The 24,655-nt window shown below is 36.1% G+C and overlaps 1 protein-coding gene across 1 annotated transcript in view; it reads left to right on the top strand.

The window, feature by feature from the left end:
- The window catches only part of ROBO1 (roundabout guidance receptor 1), a 1,293,158-nt gene that overhangs the window by 995,899 nt on the left and 272,604 nt on the right, over nucleotides 1-24,655 (top strand). The gene's annotated exons all lie outside the window — the stretch shown is intronic.

Raw genomic sequence — 24,655 nt, 5'->3', positions numbered from 1 at the left:
CTTAAGATCAAGGAGAAGAAATGTCTAAAATTCACTTCTTCACTTACCATTAGTTTTTAAAGAGATGGAAAAACAAAGCTGAAATGCACTTAAACATCAAACCTAACACCATTAAATTTACCCCTGAATTGTCATGTGTTACTTATTTACTATTCATCTAACAATAATTAAATAGTTAAAATCCATAACCTCTGTTTGTGTGCTTATTTCCATTTGATCTATTAATACCATGCCCATTAAAAGTATATTAAATTTGTAACTCTTATTAAAAAATTGAATAACTATACCCTTATTGGATGCCCAGTAAGCTAATTTAAAAGGAATTTCTATTTAAAAGACTGGAAAGTATTTCTCTTTCCATCTTTGCCTGTCCCCTTACTGTGAGCTTTTGCTGTTCTAGAGCATGACTCTGATGCAGTTGTTAGTAAAATCTGCCAGTTTTTATTCCTGAGGATGAAGAATTCTCAACAGGAAGTAAGAGAAAAATATGAAAAACAGTGTCTTCAGTTAACCCACTCCAGTGTTCTTGCCTGGAGAATCCCAGGGACAGCGGGGCCTGGTGGGCTGCCGTCTATGGGGTCGCACAGAGTCGGACACGACCGAAGTGACTTAGCAGCAGTAGCAGTCTTCAGTTAGAAAATTAGCTCATCATGGTTAAATTCAAGAAAGCAAAGAACTTATGCAGGATGTCAAGTGTCTGAAAATAATATACAAAATTCAACCATGAAAGAAAAATGCTTTTAGTTCTTGCTGTTTACAATTTTTAGTGGCATTTTAATTATTCCTTCAAAAAATTTTATGGCCAGATATAAATACATTCATACACAAGGCTAATACTTTCCACTGTGAATAGAGGGAGAACAAAGAGCTGTATGTTTGTTGTGGAAAGAGGGGTCTATGAGCTCGATGCCCTCTGGGGAACACAGCCTGAGAGGGGGCTTCCTACCACACATGCCCTCCAAGTTGGAGATGCTGAAATGAATTGGTGATATCTCCAGCAGCCTCTTGTCCTTAGCACAGCTCAGAATTCTCTCATCAATATTTCTTCCCACTATTAGAGAAACAAATAAAACTCATCTCCACTGGGATTAATTTGCTTCAGCCTGAAGCAATGAGCCTCCTCTGGCAACCACTCCATAGCTGAATAAGCAGCACACCAGCATCTGTTGACAATATGAAATTGTTGCAGCAGCCAATATTCATCAGAAATGGCCTCTAGAATCCAAGGAGAATACACTAGTCAATAACCAGCCAAGTCTGACCACTGAAAGAATAGCTTATAATTCCAGACTTTATAAGCTGTATTTAAATGGGGCTTTTTTTTTTTTCCTCTTTGGATCTGGATGTGAAGAATCTGTGTAGACCTAATTTTACTTGAAGAGACCTAGTTATGTAGCTGGTTTGGGCTGAACATGCATGGATTTTTTTTTTTTTTTTTCCAGCTGAACATGGATCTGCCTTATGAAACCAAGACATAAATAGCTACTCTTTAGCAGACTGGTCACTTCTGTTATGGATCTTTGGGATGGGACTAGAAATAGAAAATAGATACAAATTTGAGTCTTACTGTGATGGTTGAAAGAGTAGTGGCCTTGTGATGGTGCCATTTAATTTGCCTTTTTGTTGATATTGCGCTTTATTTTCTGTGTTAAAAAATTTATGTTGTAACAATATAGGTGGCTTAACTGATTCACTCCTTTCTTTCAATTATTGTTTTTTCAGTGTTTATTTTCTTTTACTTTATGCTAGATGGAGAGGATACAAGGTATCATTTGCTATATGTGATGATATCCCCACCACATTTTCTAAAGTGAAAACTCTTAATCTACAAAGTACACATTTTTTTTCTGGTTGTGAAAGACAATAAAGTTGCACTGCTCTTTTTTTTTTTTTTGCAGAAGGTATTTAATTGTTGACATCTTAAATGGCTATATAGGATTCAGTCTTCTGATCCTCGCTGTTAGGAATAGCAGGATTTACATCAAATTAGACTACATGATCTTTATAGTTTAAAATGCTTCTAGTGCAGTCATTTTACTAAAAGTTAGGATAAGGAAGAAGCGTAGTCCTAACTGAAAATAAATATGACATCTTGACTTTATGAACTCATTTTGTCAATTCAGCTTCTATAATACATGGACCCTAAAATTATCATGAGGTTTTAATAAGTATTATAAGTTTTATTATTCATATTGTACAGGGTCATATATATATATATATATATATATATATATAATATCACTCCTGAGTAATAACTATTTGTTAATTTTCTTTCAGAACAATTTAGTATTATCACTTGAATTTTCTGTTGTGGGTACCAAGTCTAGAAAAATTTGCCCCTGCTATATGTTGTAGACTGTAAATACCAGTCTTCTGTAAAATGTTGTTTGAACTTATTAAGACCTGATTCATGTGATGCCAAGTTTATCCTAAGGCTTGTGCTGGGGCAGGCATGCACATCAAGGGGAAAAAAAAAGAGTCAATTTCCAAAGGGAGTGCTAGACAGCTAAATTCTGTGGGGTTAGTTAACTGTAGTACCCAAGCTGAATCCAAAGGGATGCCTCTGACTATGTTTTTATTGTTCTTTTTTATTTTCTTTTCTGAAACGGTCAAGGGGGCATGTGCTTGAACATGTGAGCCAGCAAAGCGTCTGTGATTCTAATCCCTAATTAGACTATCGTGCACAGATGGTATTTAGTCATTTTTTTTTTAATGAATGAAAGCATGTGGTAATGATGTTCATGAATTTTTATAAGATGAAAAAAAATGCTACTTGAGTTTTGCTTATATTTGCCTAACCTCCTATCTAGGTCAGACCATGGGTGGAAAGATATGTGAAATTTATATAAATAGATGATGCCATTTTAGCCAGCCAGCTTGTAGGCATGATATATGTGTAGACACATACACCCTGCTCTCCACACATGTGCCAATATAGATCAAGTAAATGCCGTTTAAAATGTTAGGGATATTTTGTTGGGGAAAATGAGAATTTTTTCCCTAAGTCTTCTATCCTGCCCTGTAATTCTTCAGTTGTAGTCTTTAATAATTTTTATTAAGGCCAACTTAACATAACAGAGGAAATTTGTTGCACATGCTATTTAGTTTAGTTTAAAATGTTTTTGGCAGAAGGATAGTAGAGCACAGTGAATTAAGGGAAGAATAAACAACCGTAGGGCAAGACAATGAACAGTTTTAAATAAGAGCAGCAATCTTATGATGCTAATACACTGACTCATTTTCCCCCATATTTAAAAAGATAACTTCCACAAAAAAAATGGCCAACTTCAAGCTTTAAAATTTTTGTTCTGTAATTGCAATGCTTTTATCTTTCTTTTTATCTACATATTATGTAAGAAAGTAGGTATTTTTTGCCAGGTAGTCAAAGGTATTAATCAGCATTTTCTCTACAGAACACCACATGAATTTTCTACTGTATTCTTTAAGGCTTTTGAAAATAAGTAAATATGTTAGCTCATAAAAAAAAATAGATGAATGAGTGATCATTAAAATTGGCTCCATATATTCTATTTAGCTTGCCTAATACTGTTACTCTTTTATCATTAAGAAAGCAATTTGTCCATTTTATTTTGGCTGCTTATTTTCAAAATATTTTAAAATGAAGATGTCACCTATATGATAATCTAAAATTGTACATTTATCAGCTATTGATATTTTCCAAGGTTCGTGGATTTTAGATATTAGAGTTTTACTGAGGCTTTGGTTGAATCCTGAACTGGAAGATGGAATTGGAAGTAAATTTTTTGGATTGTGAGTAGGCCTAGATTGCTCAACATTAAACATCATTTGCTTCTTGGTGTTTCAAACAAGAACGTTCCTTAAGTAATAAAACAGTTTTCATTGTGACCAATGGTCCTGAATCAATTTTTTTTTAGTTAAAGGTAGTAGGGTGGTGTCAGGATAGACATAGGAAATGTGTAATTCAACAGGTATGAGATTCATGTGTCTGTCTGAAGTCAGAAGCCTGTATGATATAGGAGATCCTCACTGAAATGAGTTTGTTAGTTTTGAAAAGATGCAAATTTTTCAATCCATTACAAGATTCAAAAAGCATTCAGATAAATGTATACAAATATACCTGATTTCCATCTTTTGTTTTTGATAACATGGCATAAACTAGACATTTCTCAGTGAATAGATCACTTTTAAAGGTTGCATAATATTTCATTCTATGAGTGAAAAACAGGTAGCTTTACTTTGTATTCAAAACAAATTCTGTTTACCAATACCATTCAGGACTGGTCTGGGGGATATTGAAATTAAGAATCTAGTTAGAAGTGTGCAAGAGTGCTCATTTTACTTTAAACTGTTTTTACAGGAAACTATTTGTTATACCAGAACGATTTATCCTAACCCCTTAAGGAAACATTTGAATATGCATTTTTCTTTTTCAAATTTAGCCTAAAAATGTGTTGTATATTTTTTATTTACATTTATTATCATGATGTTTTCATGCTTTTTAGTATTTCTTAACAATGAATTCTTCTAATGCATGGTACAGTTTTTACTGACTTTATGCTGTTATTCTGTTGACTGTCATTTTTTTCACATGGAAATTTTAGTTTTACATTGATTTTCTTTTTCTCAATAGATGTATTCTTAGAGTTCTTAAAATTTTCCTTAAGAAATTCTTCGCTCTCTTCTATTTATTTTACTTTAAAATGTATAGAATAGAGTTATACTACACATTGGGCTTCATAGGTGGCGCTAGTGGTAAAGAATCCACCTGTCAATGTTCGACCCCTGTGTCAGGAAGATCCTCTGGAGGAGGGCATGGCAACCCACTCCAGTATTCTTGCCTGGAGAATCCCATGGACAGAGGAACCTGATGGGCTACAGCCCATAGAGTCGCACAGACTCAGACACGACTGAAACAACTTAGCACATACACACACACACATGTGCTAGACATTGTTGTAAGCCCTGGGATCTAGCAGTGAATCAAATGGATGAAATTTCTTGCCCTCAGGAAGCTTATTGGAGACACAGGGATTGGCATGGACACTATGTAACCAAGTTAAGTGGAGTTTATAAAGTGATACAGTCACACCAAGTGGATTAAAATGGTATATGTCCTATAAATAAATTCTCTCATTAGTTTAAATAGAAAACAAAAAAGTGGTGCAATTTTAAAGACATTTCTTCAGTTTAGAGTCTTGAAGTATCTAAATTACTCTGTTTAGTTTGACCAAAAGTATTTTAGATGTCGTCTAGCAGAGCTTTCACAGTACATGTACTTTAAAATTACACTCTAGTAAATTCTTTACCATGTTTCCTATATTGATCTTGAATGAAAGTAATCAGACATTGGTATTAGAGATCAGCTTATTTCAGAGTATCTTGACATTCTATTCTTCTTAAATGTGGAATTTTCACCCACTTTATAATATATGGTTTTGATTTTCCCCACATTGGATCATATGAGCTTATTATTCTGACAACCATTGATTATATAAGTTGGAATATATTATGTGTGTAACACAAGTGCTTGCAAGTCAAATGCTAGTTTCCTTACTACCACTCTGATGCCTCTTGACACATACGTACCTGTACTGGGCTTCCTGGTGGCTCAGATGGTAAAGAATCTGCTTGCAATACAGGAGACCCAGGTTCAGTTCTTGGTCAGGGAAGTTCCCCTGGAGAAGGGAATGGCTACCCACTCCAGGATTGCTGCCTGGAGAATTCCATGGCCAGAGTAGCCTAACAGGCTCCTTGGGTCCATGGGCTGGCAAGAGTTGAACATGACTGAGTGCCTAACACTTTTACTACTTTTTTGCTTTCACTACCTTTACTTTTCAATAAACTGTATAGCAATCTGAATATGCACAGCCAACCGTATAGTATAATCAGGTAAATTAGTCCTTATATGAATAAGATACAATTATAGATAAACTTTTTTGAGTGTTAGTTCTAGAAGGTCTTGTTGGTCTTCATAGAACCATTCAACTTCAGCTTCTTCAGCGTTACTGGTTGGGGCATAGACTTGGATTACTGTGATATTGAATGGTTTGCCTTGGAAACAAACAGAGATCATTCTGTCATTTTCGAGATTGTATCCAAGTTCCCTGGTAGCTCAGACGGTAAAGCGTTTGTCTACAATGCAGGATACCTGGGTTCGATCCCTGGTTAGGGAAGATTCCCTGGAGAAGGAAATGGCAACCCACTCCAGTACTCTTGCTTAGAAAATCCCATGGACGGAGGAGCATAGTGCAGCCTACTGTCCATGGGGTCCCAAAGAGTCCGGCATGACTGAGCGACTTCACTTCACTGCATTTCGGACTCTTTTGTTGACTATGATGGCTACTCCATTTCTTCGAAGGGATTCCTGCCCACAGCAGTAGATATAATGATCATCTGAGTTAAATTCACCCATTCTAGTCCATCTTGGAGAGGGCAATGGCACCCCACTCCAGTACTCTTGCCTGGAAAATCCCATGGACGGAGGAGCCTGGTAGGCTGTGTTCCATGGGGTCGCTACGAGTCAGGCACGACTGAGCGACTTCACTTTCACTTTTCACTTTCATGCATTGGAGAAGGAAATGGCAACCCACTCCAGTGTTCTTGCCTGGAGAATCCCAGGGACAGAGGAGCCTAGTGGGCTGCCATCTATGGGGTTGCACAGAGTTGGACACGACTGAAGCAACTTAGCAGCAGCAGCAGCAGCAGCAGCAGCAGTCCATCTTAGTTCGCTGATTCCTAGAATGTCAATGTTCACTCTTGCCATCTCCTGTTTGACCACTTCCAATTTGCCTTGATTCATGGACCTAACATTCCAGGTTCTTATGCAATAATGCTCTTCACAGCATCGAACCTTGCTTCTATCACCAGTCCCATCCACAACTGGGTGTTGTTTTTGCTTTGGCTCCATCCCTTCATTCTTTCTGGAGTTATTTCTCCCCTGATCTCCAGTAGCATATTGGGCACCTACTGACCTGGGGAGTTCATATTTCAGTTTCCTATCTTTTTGTCTTTTCATACTATACAGACCTTCTAGAACTAATACCTCAAAAATATGTCCTTTTCAGTGTAGGGGACTTGAATGCAAAAGTAGGAAGTCAAAAAACACCTGGAGTAACAGGAAAATTTGGCCTTGGAATACAGAATGAAGCAGGGCAAAGGCTAATAGAGTTCTGCCAAGAGAATGCATTGGTCATAGCAAACACCCTCTTCCAACAACACAAGAGAAGACTCTACACATGGACATCACCAGATGGTCAACACTGAAATCAGATTGTTATATTCTTTGCAGCCAAAAATGGAGAAGCTCTAGACAGTCAGCAAAAACAAGACTGGGAGCTGACTGTGGCTCAGATCATGAACTTCTTATTGCCAAATTCAGACTTAAATTGAAGAAAGTGGGGAAAACCACTAGATCATTCAGGTATGACCTAAATCAAATCCCTTATAACTATACAGTGGAAGTGAGAAATAGATTTAAGGGACTAGATCCAATAGACAGAGTGTCAGAAGAACTATGGACAAAGGTTCGTGACATTGTACAGGAGATAGAGATCAAGACCATCCCCAAGAAAAAGAAATGCAAAAAAGCATAATGGCTGTCTGAGGAGGCCTTACAAATAGCTGTGAAAAGAAGAGAAGTGAAAAGCAAAGGAGAAAAGGAAAGATATACGCATCTGAATGCAGAGTTCCAAAGAGTATCAAGGAGAGATAAGAAAGCCTTCCTCAGTGATCAATGCAAAGAAACAGAGGAAAACAATAGAATGGGAAAGACTAGAGATCTCTTCAAGAAAATTAGAGATACCAAGGGAACATTTTATGCAAAGATAGGCTCAATAAAGGACAAAAATGGTATGGACCTAGTACAAACAGAAGATGTTAAGAAGAGGTGGCAAGAATACACAGAAGAACTGTACAAAAAAGATCTTCATGACCCAGATAATCACGAGGGTGTGTTCACTCACATAGAACCAGACATCCTGGAATGTGAAGTCAAGTGGGCCTTAGGAAGCATCACTACGAACAATGTTTGTGGAGGTGATGGAATTCCAGTTGAGCTATTTCAAATCCTGAAAGATGATGCTGTGAAAGTGCTGCATTCAGTATGCTAGCAAATTTGGAAGACTCAGCAGTGGTCAGAGGACTGGAAAAGGTCAGCTTTCATTCTAATCCCAAGGAAAGGCAATGCCAAAGAATGCTCATACTACCACACAGTTGCACGCATCACACATGCTAGTAAAGTAATGCTCAAAATTCTGCAAGGCAGGCTTCAACAATACGTGAAGCTGGAACTTCTAGATGTTCAAGCTGGTTTTAGAAAAGGCAGAGGAACCAGAAATCAAATTGCCAGCATCCACTGGATCATCAAAAAAGCAAGAGAGTTCCAGAAAAACATCTATTTCTGCTTTATTGACTATGCCAAAGACTTAGACTGTTGCATCACAATAAACTGTGGAAAATTCTGAAAGAGATGGGAATACCAGACCGCCTGACCTGCCTTTTGAGAAACCTGTATGCAGGTCAGGAAGCAAAAGTTAGAATTGAAGATGAAACAACAGACTGGTTCCAAATAGGAAAAGCAGTACGTCAAGGCTGTATATTGTCACCATGCTTATTTAACTTCTATGCAGGGTACATCATGAGAAATGCTGGGCTGGAAGAAGCACAAGCTGGAATCAAGATTGCCGGGAGAAATATCAATAACGTCAGGATATGCGGAAGACAACACCTTATGGCTGAAAGTGAAGAAGAACTAAAGAGCCTCTTGATGAAAGTGAAAGAGGAGAGTGAAAAAGCTGGCTTAAAGCTTAACATTCAGAAAACTAAGATCATGGCATCTGGTGCCATCACTTCATGGCAAATAAACAGGGAAACAGTGAAAACAGTGCATGACTTTTATTTTTCTCAGCTCCACAATCACTGTAGATGGTGATTGCAGCCATGAAATTAAAAGACGCTTATTCCTTGGAAGGAAAGTTATGTCCAACCTAGACAGCATATTAAAAAGCAGAGACATTACTTTGTCAACAAAGGTCTGTCTGGTCAGGGCTATGGTTTTTCCATAGTCATGTATGGGTGGGAGTGTTGGACTATAAAGAAAGCTGAGTGCCGAAGAATTGATGCTTCTGAACTGTGGTTTGGGAGAAGACTCTTGAGAGTCCCTTGGACTGCAAGGAGGTCCAACCAGTCCATCCTAAAGGAGATCAGTCCTGGTTGTTCATTGGAAGGACTGATGTTGAAGCTGAAACTCCAGTACTTTGGCCACCTGATTGCAAAGAGCTGACTCATTTGAAAAAACCCTTATGGTGGGAAAGATTGAGGGCAGGAGGAGAAGGGGACACCAGAGAATGAGATGGTTGGATGACATCACTGACTCAATGGGAATGGGTTTGGGTGGACTCCGGGAGTTGGTGATGAACAGGGAGGCCTGGCGTGCTGCAGTTCATGGGGTTGCAGAGTCGGACACGACTGAGCGACTGAACTGAACTGAACTGATAGATAAACTTTAGCTTTTATTTCTTCAAGGAATTTGTTTGACTTCTTGAACTATTTTTATATGTAGTGACACTATCTGAACTGACTTTCAATGAGAAAAAATTTATTATTAGAGCTGTACATATTTCACTATGTAACTTATTAGATGGTAATTTTCAAAAAATGAAACAAATGAGTTTTGTATTCTCAAGACATAATAGCTCTCGTTTTGGAATTTGTTATTATCTTTAATTGATAACTCAGTTTTGACTAACTTTTCCTTTTCACTTTTGGCACTTAGTGATCTCTAGTCATTTTACTGTACTTATTAAGTAAGTTTTATATGTTAATAGTGAATTCTCTCTTGGAAAATACTCACTAACTATGCTCTGGTCTGTGTTTAGTATGCTCTTACATTGTTCTTTGGGTAAATAATGATTGATTTCATGCAAGACAATCTGTCACTAAAGAAAAAATAGTGTTTAAGTAGCAAATGCTATATGTGTGAAGAATTTATTAATAGCGTCTTTCTCCTCTCAATTGTTAATTCCTGACATTTGACAAATAAATACTTGATTTTTTTTTCACTTTGATTCCTCTTTTAATCTCCATGTGGGACACATTTTCATGATTCTCTCTGTAACATTTTGTCTTCCTAAAACCAAGTTGTCTGAATGTTCTGATGTTTGGAGACTGCCAGAATACTTGGCCTGCATCCTGATAATTTTTCAATTGGTAACATACCCCTTTCTTAGAGTCGTTGGACTGGTAGGCATTTTACAAATATTTCCATAAGCTCTTCTGAATGCATGCATTTTGATTCTCTTCTTCTCTAGTTTATTGTAAGTTAATAAGATATAGTCACTTTAGCTATTAATTTATTTTTTTTAAGTTTACCACTATACATGTCAGCTATATGACTTCACAATCCCCATGTCCTTATAATTTATTTCTTTATTTTAATTGTGTCTAGTTTCCTTTGCTTTTAACCTTACTAATTTTCTATCCCAATATTTTTCACAAAGAATATCATGTCATTTGATTTCTACCACATTTTCCTGATCAACCAGGCCTGAAAGCCTCGAAGGTAGCATGACTTATTTTCAGTGAACCGACACTGATTCCTTGTGATTTTCCTTTTCTTTTTCTTCTGCTGCTGCTGCTAAGTCACTTTAGTCGTGTCCAACTCTGTGCTGCCCCATAGATGGCAGCCCACCAGGCTCCGCTGTCCCTATTCACTTATTATTTAAGTGAATTGCTTGACAATAACTCAGATTCCTGCCAAGATCGTTTTTCTGCATCTTGAAGCCAATTTATTCTGTTTTTAAAACTATGAAGTGTAACTTCTTATTTCCAAGTTTTGTCATTTTCTCATTTTCCCATTATTTTTCTGAAATTTTATGATACTTCATTTTAGCACTTCAGTGCAGTTCTGTACACCTCATTCATTTTAAAGTCCTACTGTTTAATATATGGTGAAGCTCTAATCTGTTATTAGAGTGGATAATTTGTTCATTCTGAAGTAAAACAGATGGGTTTCTTTGAATTAAAGTAAATTTCAGTAGAAGTATTCAGTTTGAGGTAACTATTTTAATGACAATAGTTAATATAGTTAAAGTAACAATAATTTGACACAACAGTGTAGTTTTTGAATTTCAGCTATGGTTTTTATCTCGCAAATGACAGAATTATTTAACATGATTGATGCTATCTAGTAAAAAAAGGGTAGTCTTTCCCTCCTGCAGGGGATCCTCCCAACCCAGGGCTCAAACCCAGGTCTCCCACATTGCAGACATATTCTTTACCAGCTGAGCCACTAGGGAAGCCCAAGAATACTGGAGTGGGTAGCCTATCCCTTCTCCAGGGGATCTTCCGGACCTAGGAATTGAACCAGACTCTCCTGCATTGCAGGTGGATTCTTTACCAGCTGAGCTACCAGGGAAGCCCATAATAGTAAAAATAATTACTTTAATTTCTTAAATTATGAAACTACATTTCAGTTTTTTCTAATTGAATGTTTTCTGAGCTTTATCATATATTATGGTTGTAGGGAAGTAAAATCAAATATCAAATACTTGAATATATGATATAGCTATTTCAAAGATTTCATTGCTTCTTATGTTTGCCTTAAAGTATTGGTTACTATAACTATATACTATATATTATTATACCACATATGTATATAATGTAAGTATTAAAAGCCAAATGCTAATTTTCTTGCTTCATATGTATTACATATATACTGTAATACAAATTATGAAATAGTTTTATGATATAATATTTTAAACTTAGTTTTAAGCTGACTTCCAAAAAGTATCAAAGGCTTATAAATTTTAGAGGTAATGATTTAACTACCTAACCATCTTTCACATCACAGAGTTTTATTGATATAAAATATAATGAACTACTAAGAAGAAAGAAATGCATTTTAATAAGCAGTGACCCAATTAGCATTTATTTAATGTCTTCTGTGTGCTAGATTCTTACTCTCTGTGTATTTAGAGGAGATATAAGTAATTTGTCTTAAAAAGTGCTGCAAGTTGATACTGTGATTGAGTATATTTTAATACCTAATCTGATTTTATATTTTAACTCATGCTTACTTTAGAACATTCCTTTGGAAACTGAGGTTACCCCTACTGCTAGTATGGTAAAGTTAGTATTGGAAGTCATATATCTTAGAGAATATTCCCTCTCTACATTTCCAAGGGAAATAGGGAATATGAGTTACAGAGACAAACATATTGGGTTTGAATGCAAGCTATAGAACTGTTAGCTAAGTCAGTAGATTGCCAAAGGCTTAGTTTCATGATCAGCAAAACTGAAATAAAAATATACATATTAGTCACAGTGTTAATGTATATATTCAATAAGATCATGGAAATACAAATTATCTAGCACAAGGTATGACCCATAGAAATCACCTGGAAACAATTGAACACACAAAAAGGGTATTTATTAACCCTTCAACTTTTCTCTTCTCCCTGGAGAGCATTTATTAAAGATCCCTTAATCCTTTATCAGGAATATACCTGATAATATGTTTAAATTTTTCGAGAAATATTCCTTTAGTTTAATTTTATATCGGATCCCTTACAGGACTCAAATATTAGAAATACCTTTTTTAAAAGAAATATTTTCCTAATTTCTGTCCCTTTTAAAATTTACTCACATGTAAAAAGAAATCTCCTTCATCCCAAGCATATGACAACTAATAAAACACTTGCATAGACTATCACTCTGGGAAAAAACTGGAATTCACGTCTTTGATGTTGTTTCAGCTAGGGTTTCAATTCATGGCCAGAAATCTGTGGAAAATCCAGAAGTAAGATCTAACAGTTTAGCCAGCTCATCTATTTTCCTTTGGAAGGAAGAGATAGGGCAACATTGGATATCTCCAGAGGGAGATCTAAGTTCAGTGGCACAATAAATCCGCTTTCTGATGACAGAGCTACCTGCGTTCCTTTGCAGAGTGAAAGATGAGGGAGGGGAGGAAAGAAAGAGGGACTGACTGACTTAGGAACTTAAACATAGCCCTTTTTATAGAAAGAAGAGTTTGCAATATTTCCCCTTAATTGTTTTGAGGAGGGGAAAGAATTTTAAGTAAATATAATATTAGTAGGATATTAGTATTCTTAATATTTATCCCATAGTTTAAAAAAATGTTATTGGGTCAATCTTATTTTCCCTGCTGTTCTGTTAAACAGGATCTCTTTCTCCTTGGTTGGGAAATGAACATTTTCAGTGTTAATGTTTCCTGATTTTAAAATGAGTCCTAAATTAAAATATGTATATTTTCTAATGACACATTCTCTCAAAAATAGTCCTCATGACTTCAGATTTTAATAAATCTTTAAGAGTTTTTGAAGTGTGAAACAATATTTGTGGAATTATTGATATCTTGGGAATTTTTGAAACTTTTAGACTTGGGCTATTGAATTAAACAAGACTTTTGGAAGGCCAAATGTCTTGATTTGTCTACATAGCTCACTGATAATGTGTTACAACCTGGAAACTGCTTTTAAAGGCCCGGACACTATTATACTCCCAACCCCAAATGTTGTATTTCATGTTGGGTTTCTAACTAAGCAAAATGTGTCCTTCAATGTTTAATATAGTGTTGGGGTCTGAAAGACAGTCCCTGATTGTTAGAAAATGACCCTTCTCAACTGTCGAACATCAAACAGAAGGTCATAAACCTTACAACAAGAAAAGAAATTTCTTTTGTCTTCTTGCAGTCTTCTAGGATTCCAAAATAGATTCAGATTGCAGCAGGGGAAGTTGAAACAAGAGCAGGGTTGGAAAGTCCAGACAAGATTTATCAAACCAGACATTGTGCCTTCCCCCAAACTCAATGTAGTTTGGAGTCAATTCCTTATCAAAGCCCACAGGCGGTTCTGGGAAGGTTGTCTGTGTTCCCCCCTGGAGTGGGTCTACTTACTGTAACATTAGTCAGGTTTAGTGAGGAAAGCCGTGAGGAGGAGGGGGGTTGATCTAGACAAGGAATCATAGAGAAGAGTATTTGATAAAAGTCCAAAAGTTCCCTAGGCTAGAGTATATGTGGTCACAAGTCTCAGAAAACAATGAAATGTAAGGCAGCTTATGCTCACATCTTATAAAATAGTTGCCATAAAATCTGATCTGGGGAGAGCTAGACTCGAGTCTTAAGTCGCATATTATTGATAACATAGCAAGTGACAGAGAAAAGCTCTTGTATCCATAATTGATAGGTTATGAGTTTAAAGTAAAAGGTTTTCTTTCTTTTGGGGGGTTGGTTTCTTTGATTTTTATCCTTTTTTTTTTAATACAAGTGAGCATCAGGAGTAGGATATTTTGGTGACAGATGGATTCATTCCACTCTCAGGTAGTTGGATGTAGAAACTCTTAACTAGAGCTGTTTCAGACTTGAATTTTTAAGCGGTTGCTTTTTAAAAAACCAGAACCTTAGTTTTATAAATTCCCTTTTGCTGTTAAAAGCATGTAACACAAATAATATATTTTTCTAAATGCTTAGCCCTATGGAAGAAGCATAGATTTCTCCAAATTAATTTGCTTTCTTTTTGCATATTGTAAAAAAAAAAAAAAAAGTAAAAGAAAAACTAAGATTCACTAATGTTGTTCAGTCCTGTCTGACTTTTTTGCAACCCCATGGACTGTAGCCCACCAGGCTCTTCTGTCCATGGGATTTCCCAGGCAAGAATACTTGAGTGGGTTGCCATTTCTTTCTCCAGGGGATGTTCCTGACCCAGGGATAAAACCAGTGTCTCCTGCATTGGCAGGCGGATTCTTTTACACTGAGCCACCTGGGAAGTCCAAGATTCACTAATGTGGAAGAGGAAAATAGTGCAGAATTAGAAAGTTTTTTAAAAAAGAAAATATATAATTTTTAAATATATAGAAAATACATATAACATTATGCAGCTTTGTTGAAATAGTAACATTGTGAGTAAAAAAATCATACTTTAGTGAAATTCAGTGATGTTGTATGAAATCAAAACTAAGATGGGAAACTTGTTTTTTTTCTTGAATGGGATTTAATAAGTTATAAGAAAAGATGTAAACCTAAAGTTCAGTGTATATTACATTACATAATAAAAATAAAACTGACTGATATTAAAAACACAAACCTTAATTATTAACTTTCATGTGTTTAGGATCATATCTAATGTTGCAAAAGTAAACCAGACTTAGATGCCACTGACTTCTCTGTGGGAGTCCTTCTCTTCTTCTCCAAACACACTCACGTGGGCCACAATATCTTTGTATGACTTTTTTTTTCCTTCAAGAAGGTTACTCTTAGAAGAAAACAAAGAAATGCAGCTTTTCTTAATATAGGTAATGCACTGTTTTATATTTGTAATAGCACCGTAACAGCTAACAGCAAACAATGTTTATTGAGTACTTTTTGTATTTCAGGAATCACGCTTCATTCTTTACAGATAGTATGTCCTGTAACCTTTAAAATAATCTTTTGAGGCATATGCTGTTGGTTTTATTCTTATTTATGGGTATGAAAACTGAGATTTAGAGAGGAAAGGAAACTTTCTCGATGTCACATAGCTAGTACGTGGAGGCTTAGGTCCCAAGATTGGTAGAGATTTGCTGCTGACTCTTCTTTTCCCTGACCCAGTGGATTTTCTTACGAGTATCTCGGTGGTATCTGGGAAGTCATGTGTCCAGACTGAGACTATGTGCCCTAACTGGTTTGGGCAATTTGGGCAGTCCTTTTACCCCTTGTCCCTGATGAAGGGCTCAGCCGTGACTAAAGAAGTTTACCAAAGGAAATCTACCTTGGTGCCCCTGGAAAACATTTTTTCCCTCTAAGAGCGTACCAGAGAAATCCTCTTCATTCCTGCCCATTTCTGACTTCCAGAGGACATTGTGTGCAAATCATCTCTCCCCTGTTAGCTAGTGCAAGGTTTGAGTGCCTTTTACTCCTAACTGCTTCTGTCCTGAAGCTCTTGTTGCTTGAGAATGAGATGTTTGCACCTGCAAGGATCATCATTTGATCACATGGGAGAACCATGGTAAACATAAATAGGACGAAAAATGAGAGTCTGGGATCTTGAGAGCATCGCTGAGCATCAGAACAGACTTTAACATCAACAACCACTGGACTTAACTGATAACTAATTTTCTTCATAGTGCTCTGTCACTTGAAGGCAGGTAGATGGAGTTGACCAGGCCCCCAGTGGCAGATCAAGTGAGCAAACCCCAACCCAAGCAAAGGTTGTATCCAAAGTTGGTTCAGATGAAAAGTAAAAACTAAGCTGTGAATATAGTCAATGAAAAAATACCTTCTAAAAAATAAAGTTATTCTTTGCTTTAAATTAATGATCCATATTTTATACACAGTTCTTTTTGTTTTCAGTTAACACCTATCAAAGTCACTCAGTCAGGTCTGACTCTTTGCGACCCCATGGACTGTAGCCCACCAGGCTCCTCCGTCCATGGGATTTTCCAGGCAAGAATAGTGGAGTGAGTTGCCATTACCTCCTCCAGGGGTTCTTCCGGTCCAGGGATCAAACCCAGGTCTCCCGCACTGCAGGCAAATACTTAACCATCTGAGCCACCAGGGAAGCCCAGTTACCATCTTATTTTAAATAGCTATTGAAAACCTCTCAATCTTTGAAAGGATGACCAAATGTTGGTGACCTATTAAAGTTACTTCTCATTATTTTGTGTAAGTGTTGCAGATGTGAAATACAAACTTTCTTCATAAAGCTTATTAATTGTGGATAGAAAGCTAAATACAAAATTTTGAAACTTTTATCACACTGAAAAAATGTTGGGTTAAATGGAGAGATTCAACCCCAGAAACATTACATAAAAGTTTAATTATTGGGTTAAGCTGGTTAAGTTGGGTTAATTACTGGGTTAAGCTGAACAATGACAAAGGCAGATGAATTAAAAATCCTTAACTCTAAAAATACTGAGATTTTAACTTTGTAAAAGAGATTCTGTCATTTGAATTGCATATATTTCAGCTTCATATATCCATTTGTTGAAACAGAAAGGTTCCTTAAAGAAGTAAAAACTATGATGTTCATTTGCAGTTGATTTTCTTTAAAATATCGAATTAACAACATGTTTATTTTAATTAAATTTTCATTTTTTTTTAATCTAGAAAAAATAATTTAAAACTTACTGTTTGATAGCAAGAACTCATTCTTGATCAGTATTTTAAACATTACTTTCAAGAAGCATGCAAAATAAAGCAAAATTTATAATACAGAAACAGGTTATTCTTGTTTTACCTATACTTCTTTAAAAAAATAAATAAATAAAAGGCTACATAGTTGAAGAGAAGTATTACCTTTTGACATTCTAAGCTTTTGTTCCCTAGCTCAGGCTGAGAATGGATAATTATATGTAATAGAAGACAGCTGTGATGTACCGAGTGTGTTTTTTCCTCTTTTTATCTTGTGCTTGAGCGCATAATTCCCTTCCTGTTTCAGTGTTATATAAGGTTCAATTTTCCTGTGTTTACTTTATCCTGAAATTTTAGTATGAGGATTTTAATAATCAGAATCAATTATAGTTTTGTTGCTACCTTTGGATCATGGTTATATTATGGATTTAGTGTAAGATTTCTAATAGTAGACCATTTTGTTGGGGAGGGTGGTAATTGTTCTGTGTATCTAAGAAGAATCCTATTAAATAAAAAAGACAACATAATTTTAAACTACTCATTAAATTCAGTCCAATTTCTATTTAAGTCTTTCATTGGATAACATTGCCAACTTTTGGGGTGCTTGTTTTTTCAGTTCTAACTCAGACCTTGACATTCTTCGGTCTCTAAAACTTCCCAAGTTTTGTAGTCACATCATCTATGAAATTTGGAAATAATCTCATTACTGAGTATGTTGCAATACGTATTATAACTATTTTCTTCTGTGTTCTAATTCTAATGGTATATTACTAAAATAAAAATATTGTCTTAGCAAGTCTTTGTGGCTCCATCTGTTCCCTTCCCTCCTGTCCTTAATTCTCTGCTCCTACCTTATATCAGTAGTAATTGGGTAATTAGCCAGAAACGCTGTCGCCTGAGCCAGGGAGTAAGAAATGTCTCATTGAACACAATAATCTTTCTTTGTACTCATGATTCATTTTTGATATGCTACAACTCTATCAGCAGGGAAACTTTCCTCCCCATTGGGAGTCTAACAAGCCTTTAAGACAAGAATAGACAGAGAGGTTCTGCTATTAGTCTCAATTCTAAGGCAAATTGGGTTACTCTGCTGTAGTTGCATTTTCTGCCTGCACAGCATGAGATATTAGAGGATGGCAGAAAATATTCTGTTGAAGATTTGATGCATAACAAGATAAGAGTTCTATTGTGGGCCACTTAAAGAAAATTTGTAGCTGATCTGGCTTTTAAAACTAGCTAGAAGGCATTTCTGGAAGTCTGAAGAGCCCACTGGGCTATTTGGTTTCAATTCCATTTTGATGTAGTGTATAGATATCTGGAAAAAAAAATGTACTTCAGTGAAGAAAAATTTCTCTTTCTGGCTATCAGTTGCATCGTGATTCCCAAGCAAATAGCTGAGTAAAAGAAAACATCCCTGAAAGACTCTACTGCATTCTTGTAATAAATCACAAAAACATTGGTATCAGCTTTCTTAGTCATTCTGCAAGACTATAGTTAAGAATATTTCCAGATGTGTCTTACTGAAGCGAAGGTAATTTTCTTTCATGCACAAGAGATCCTTTCTTAACATAGAAGGGAAAAAATCAAGCACTTTTAGTCCTCTGCAGGTGACAAAATTTCAATTTCCTGTATCCTCAGACAGCTAGCATTTGTGCCTATCCTGTGGGAATGAAAAGAGATATAATCATAAGCCTACAAATACATCTAAGGTAATATAAATGAAGATGGCAGTTTTCCAGTTTCCTGACAAGGTAGCTTCATGGAACAGTAATCTGAAGGAAGGAAATTTATGCACAGGAATGGGACTGATTGCTTGGTTTTGTGGTAAAGAAACCCTCCTTTGAAATATTCAAGTTAAGAGCAAAAGGAATTTTCTTAATGAGGTACTGAATTCTTCTCCAGGATAAACAGAAACTTCAATGGGAATAATGTCCCAATTTGTCAAAATTAAGGATAGAACAAATTTGCAAAAAGAACTGCAAACCTGGTGGGCAATTTTGTCTTCTTTTTTCTAATCACATTCTTGGTTGGTGGTAACTGAAGCACCAAAGGATCTATTACAGTCTGAAACTCTCCAGTGTAAATTGATGCAATGTGTAGTATCACAGTTTGATACCAGTAGAGATCTTTCATGGTATGGCCTTATGGGCTGTATTTCTTTTTTCTTTTCCATCATCCCACTAGTCCCAAGAGATAAATGCAATTTAGACAAAGCCCTATATGAACTGGCATTGCACATTACACTTTTAAAACCATTTAAGATATGTCTGTATTCACCCGTGCAAAACAGAAGTTATGTGGATGAATATTTAGAAACAATATGAAGAGTTCCCAGATTTTGAAATATGTTTTTGGTCACCTGGGTCATTACGTAAGTTTGTGCCTCAGCAGTACATTATTACAAAATATATTTCTGGTTCTATGTCTGTATAACATCAGTTTCTTTGAGATAGAGAGATATATATATATGGAAATGGTATGGTGGTGGTGTTGTAAAGCAGAGATCTACAATATGTAAATTTAGTAAGCAGACAAAGCCACCTTTTTTATGATAGGATTTAGCAGTCCCCATCTTTCTTGACTTATTTCAGGTAAAACATTTCTCTTTGGGCACGAAGGACTCAAGGAACACCCATGGAAAATGTTGCCCTGTATACATTTTTATTTTTTCACCCACACAAACATTGTCATTAATAAACAGATGGTATTTTTTCCAATTTTTTTCCAGTGCTTTCAGTTGGCAAATGTTTGTATTCATTCACATTTTTGCAATACTTTTCTGTCCTTTATTCCATTTGTTTTCTGGTTTCCTTATTTAATTACAAGAAGAATGATAGTTTTAATGAGCATACAAATAAAGTTCATGTAAAAATAATGCAAAGAAAATAGAGATGAAATGTGTTTATTTTTCAAAATGTGTACTATTCCGTACCTGTTTGGTGAATAGAAGAGTTTCCAAGAAGTTCTTTTGTTAAAGTTTAACTTAGTTGAAGCCATCTATGATATATACAGATATAGATATTAAAAGATCTATAACTTCTACTTGAGAATCATATTCAACATTTGAATGTAAAGCTAATTATATTTTATATTGAAATGTTGGCTGGTCAACCAAGGAGTCTTATTCTGCTGAGTTAACACATTTTCCCCATCAAACCACAAGTAAATGGACTTTGGTGTATCTTGCTAAATTTTCTTTTAAAAATTAGAATTAATATCATGTTTCTTTCCTTCACCTTTAGGACCATTTCCTAAAAACCTTACTCTTAAGATAATCTATTGCAGAAATAATGTGTATACAATAAATACAGTAAATGTGTATTGTATTGAACCTAGGAAACGCAAACCTAAAATTATATGTTTGCACAGATACATTTAACTCATCTTGTCATCTGGTGGGATGGCTATAAATTTGTGGTACAATTAACCCAAAGGTAATTTTATTTATGAAGCATATTGAAGGATAATCTTTTGGTGGCATCTTTTTTTATATACCATGTCTGGTATGAGTTGTGGAATTTAGGAAATCACTTTACTGGAGGGAATGGGGAAACATTTGAGGTTTTCTGTTAAATTTGAAATATTGACCTAGATAACTAATAAGCACAGAAAACATGGGCCTGTATATAACTGGTGAAGCTGGCATGTGATGTGGGAGTTGCCAGATACAGAGACCCTTAATCAGGAGAAATATCAGATAGAAGTAGAATTTTTCACCGATGCCCCTATTCAGGGATATGAGAGTGTTTTTAAGAGGTAGCAAATACAATTCTATGTGGAAACATTGAGAAACATCAAGGTCTTCCTGGAAAATCAGGAGTATTCTGGGGAATAACTGGTATTACTTGCTTGTAGCCATGGAGATTGTAATAGCATAATCTGTCTGACCACTGTCTTGAAAACCGTTATAAAATTCAACCAAAATTTACAATTGTTCCTTCTGTTGTTTCAAAAACAACAGTTATATAACCTTGGAACACATGGATAAATTCAGTCCATATTTTTAGAATATCAGCTCTGTGTCAAGCATTGTTCTAGGTACTAGTGAAGAGTTATAAGCATAAGATACTCTTCATGACATTAAAGGTATTCAAATACTTGTTTCAGAAATGCAGATGAACCATAACTCTGTATTATACAAGACAACATTCATATGTATGGTAAAAAAAACAGTTAATTAAGCAATTAAATTTCTGTATTTCATTGTTAGCTTGAGAATGGAACATCAGATTTATGTAAACACAAATGAGTGAAGAATATGGTGGCAGGAAAATTTTTGTCATTTTGGTATTTTAGGTATATTTGCCAATCGTGATAAAAATCAAAATAGCATTTTCACCAAGGTGTTGCTATGACATGGTGATTTTGATTGTTATTATTTTATATAGTTGGTACATTTTGTTCAAATTACCTATTTTTCCTTTAAGTACTGCACAAAGGCAACTGTACTTGAATAATCTTGCTCAAATTAATAAATACAGTGTGCAGATACACACCCTGATCTAAACAGGTGGGCACAGCAGTGGCGTAGCATCACTCAGGTCATATGTTACATTCTAAAATAAATGAATGCTACTGCGAAAAAGCCACCAGGCTTTTGTTTTAGTCAAGACAGTGTCATCCATTTCTAACAGGTAGTGCCCAAGTACGAAAATTTATGAGATGAAACAGAAAACAAAATCCAGTCTTTTTTTCCCTACCATTTCTCATCATATAGATCTTATAGCTAAACACCATGTGGTAGTGAAGTTTTGTAAAATGCCTCTTGTCTTTTTTGTCCTTTCTTGAATTTTTTTCATTTTTTGTCGTATTTAAAGAAAGGGTTAAATCGAAAAGGAAATGTCTTTTAAAAATCTGCAAAACGTAAAGAGATTTTCTATGTATGTTTTAAAGAAAGGTTAAGATGAGAAGTATAAGATCCTTTTGCTAATATCATTAGATCCTAAAATGGTTGTATGCTATTTAAAATGCATCTATTTACTTAAACTAATTTTGAAATGAAGTTAATTTTGCTTCAGTGTAATTAATTTAGTAGTTAGGGGATTAATAACTTTCAAATGTTATGCATTGCTATGCAAAAAATAATATATTTTGTATTACCCTACTTTGTCTCTGAAAAATTTATTTCCATGTATATAATCTTGTTTAAAAATTTATTGAAATTATAAAGTATGGGTTCTTCATGCATAGGCCTCCCAGGGGATATGCTTTATTGATTTATGTCTGAATTACCTCAAATTACATTGCTTACACTAGGCAATTAATTTGTTTTCACTTTAATATATATTGTGGACACCAGGATTATTTTTCTTAGCTAATAACTAGTAACTGATTATCTCAGGAAAAGTAAAAGGTTCAGGAAAAGGTAAGTGACATTCCTTTATAAGCCATGAAGCTTGTTGTTGGTTTTGTTTTAGGAGGAGAGGGATAAATAAGATGGATCAGTGTAGTTTGAAAGGTGACATATTCTTCCTGATGAGGAAGGAGTAAATCTAGTTACGTTGCTAATAAGATGGCAATTTGTGAACTATATAGGTAACATGGAATGCAGGGAGCAGACTATGTGGAATACCTTACACTGTTCCGTTGGCAGTGATCTCTTAGCACTGTAGAGACAACAGGTTGTCATACAATAAATTTTAATTACAGAACATAAAAAGTTATGTTATCCTTAGCAGGACCAGTGTGCCATGGATTCTTCCATACTATCCCAGATGAGACATCCGTCTGTCTAGCATTTGGTAAAATGATCTTGACGGTGGAAAGACCCTCCCATCCCTCATCCTTTTCAGCTCCCAGTCGTTGGACTAGAAATAGCATGCAGTGCAACGGTGACTGCATTTGGGTATATTTTGGCATATTTCCCTCGGCTACTAACTGAAAGCAGCTGGAATTTAACTGAAAGAACATGGTGGACTGAAACCAAGCATATGAAATTTCAGATTCAAAGAATCTTCTGAAATGAAGAAACTATAAAACAAGTGTCATTTTTGGCCTTAGTCCTGCAGTAACTGGGAGGAACTATTGGCTCAGTGGTTGGGAAACTACTCCCCCAGATCTTTGTATGTCCCTCACTTCTAAAGTTGCCCACTGGTAAGTGACACCAGACTGAAGTTGGCAGGCCCTTTGCAATGGCCTCCCCTGCTGGTTTACCACTGGCTCGGGTTCTGTATTCACACTCTCGCCTCACATACAGTTTGCACATCTCCTGATTGACTGTGCCTTCTTTCACTTAGTCTTAAAAATCTAAAGGTTTGTAGTAAAAATGCAAGTATGGTCTTTATAAAGTATGAGAGCGTTTTAGTGGATGTTAGATACTGTTACAGTTCCAAACGGATCAGACATTGAAAATATTAGTTTTCTAAATTAACCAAGACCTGTACTTTTTACTGGGGCTTCTCTGGTGGCTCAGACAGAAAAGAATCTGCCTGCAATGCCTGCAGTGCAGGAGACTCGAATTGGACCCCTGGATCAGGAAAATCCCCTGGAGAAGAGAATGGCTACCCACTCCAGTATTCTTGCCTGGAGAATTCCATGAACAGAGGAGCCCGACGGGGTACAGTCTATGGGGTCACAAGGAGTCGGACATGACTGAGTGACTAACATTTAATCATTTACTGAGTGTGAGATATAGGGCAAGTTAGTTCACTTTTCCCCCTCAGTTTCCTCATCTGAGTAATAATTATAGAGACTATCCTAGAGATTCCTTAAAGAATCAAGATATGCCTTATAGAACCTTCCCTGGTTCAGAATAAACACTCAGTACTTTCCATACCTTCAATACTTTTTATTGATATTAACTGATATAGGCAAGGTTAGTTATTTTGAAAATTGGATCTTTTAGGGTCAGATTATGATCAGTTTCCAGAAGATTAAGATTAGGTTACATTTCTTTAAGCTACTGTCTTTAGCCCCTTCATGGATCACTGCCTTGTCGTGGTGAAGGGGCTTGCGTAACTCAATGAAGCTAGAAGGAGAAGAGGGCGTCCGAGAATGAGATGGCTGGACGATGTCACTGATGTAGTGAATATGAACTTGAGCAAACTCCGGAAAATGGGGAGGAACAGGGAGGCCTGGCATGCTGCCATCCATGGAGTGGCAAAGAGTTGGACACGACTGGGTGACTGAACAGCAACAACAGCAATATCTTTAGAGGGCAGGATTGGTCCTGAACATTTCCAAACCAGTGTTTCTTAACTAGCTGGACCAGGGGTTCAGAAGGGAATTTGGGAAAGCATGTATTAGATTTGCCAAGAGGATAGTCCTGCAAATTCTGATATATATATCCTCTTGTGTGCGTGCTCAATCGTGTCTGACTCTTTGCGACCCTGTGAACTGTAGCCCACCAGGCTCCTCTGTCCATTTGATTTTCTAGGCAAGAATACTGGAGTGAGTTGCCATTTCCTACTCCAGGGGATCTTTCTGACTCAGGGATCGAACCCATGTCTCCTGCATTGGCAGGCAGGTTCTTTACCTCTGAGCCACCAGGGAAGCCCAGCATATCCTCTTACTCAACACTATCCTCTGGTGATTGCTGAGAGGTTTATATCA

Source organism: Bos mutus, chromosome 1 (assembly GCF_027580195.1).
Source record: "Bos mutus isolate GX-2022 chromosome 1, NWIPB_WYAK_1.1, whole genome shotgun sequence".
Taxonomy (NCBI): Eukaryota; Metazoa; Chordata; class Mammalia; order Artiodactyla; family Bovidae; genus Bos; species Bos mutus.
Note: the sequence above shows the minus strand (reverse complement) of the source record. Positions and strands in the feature narration are given on the sequence as shown.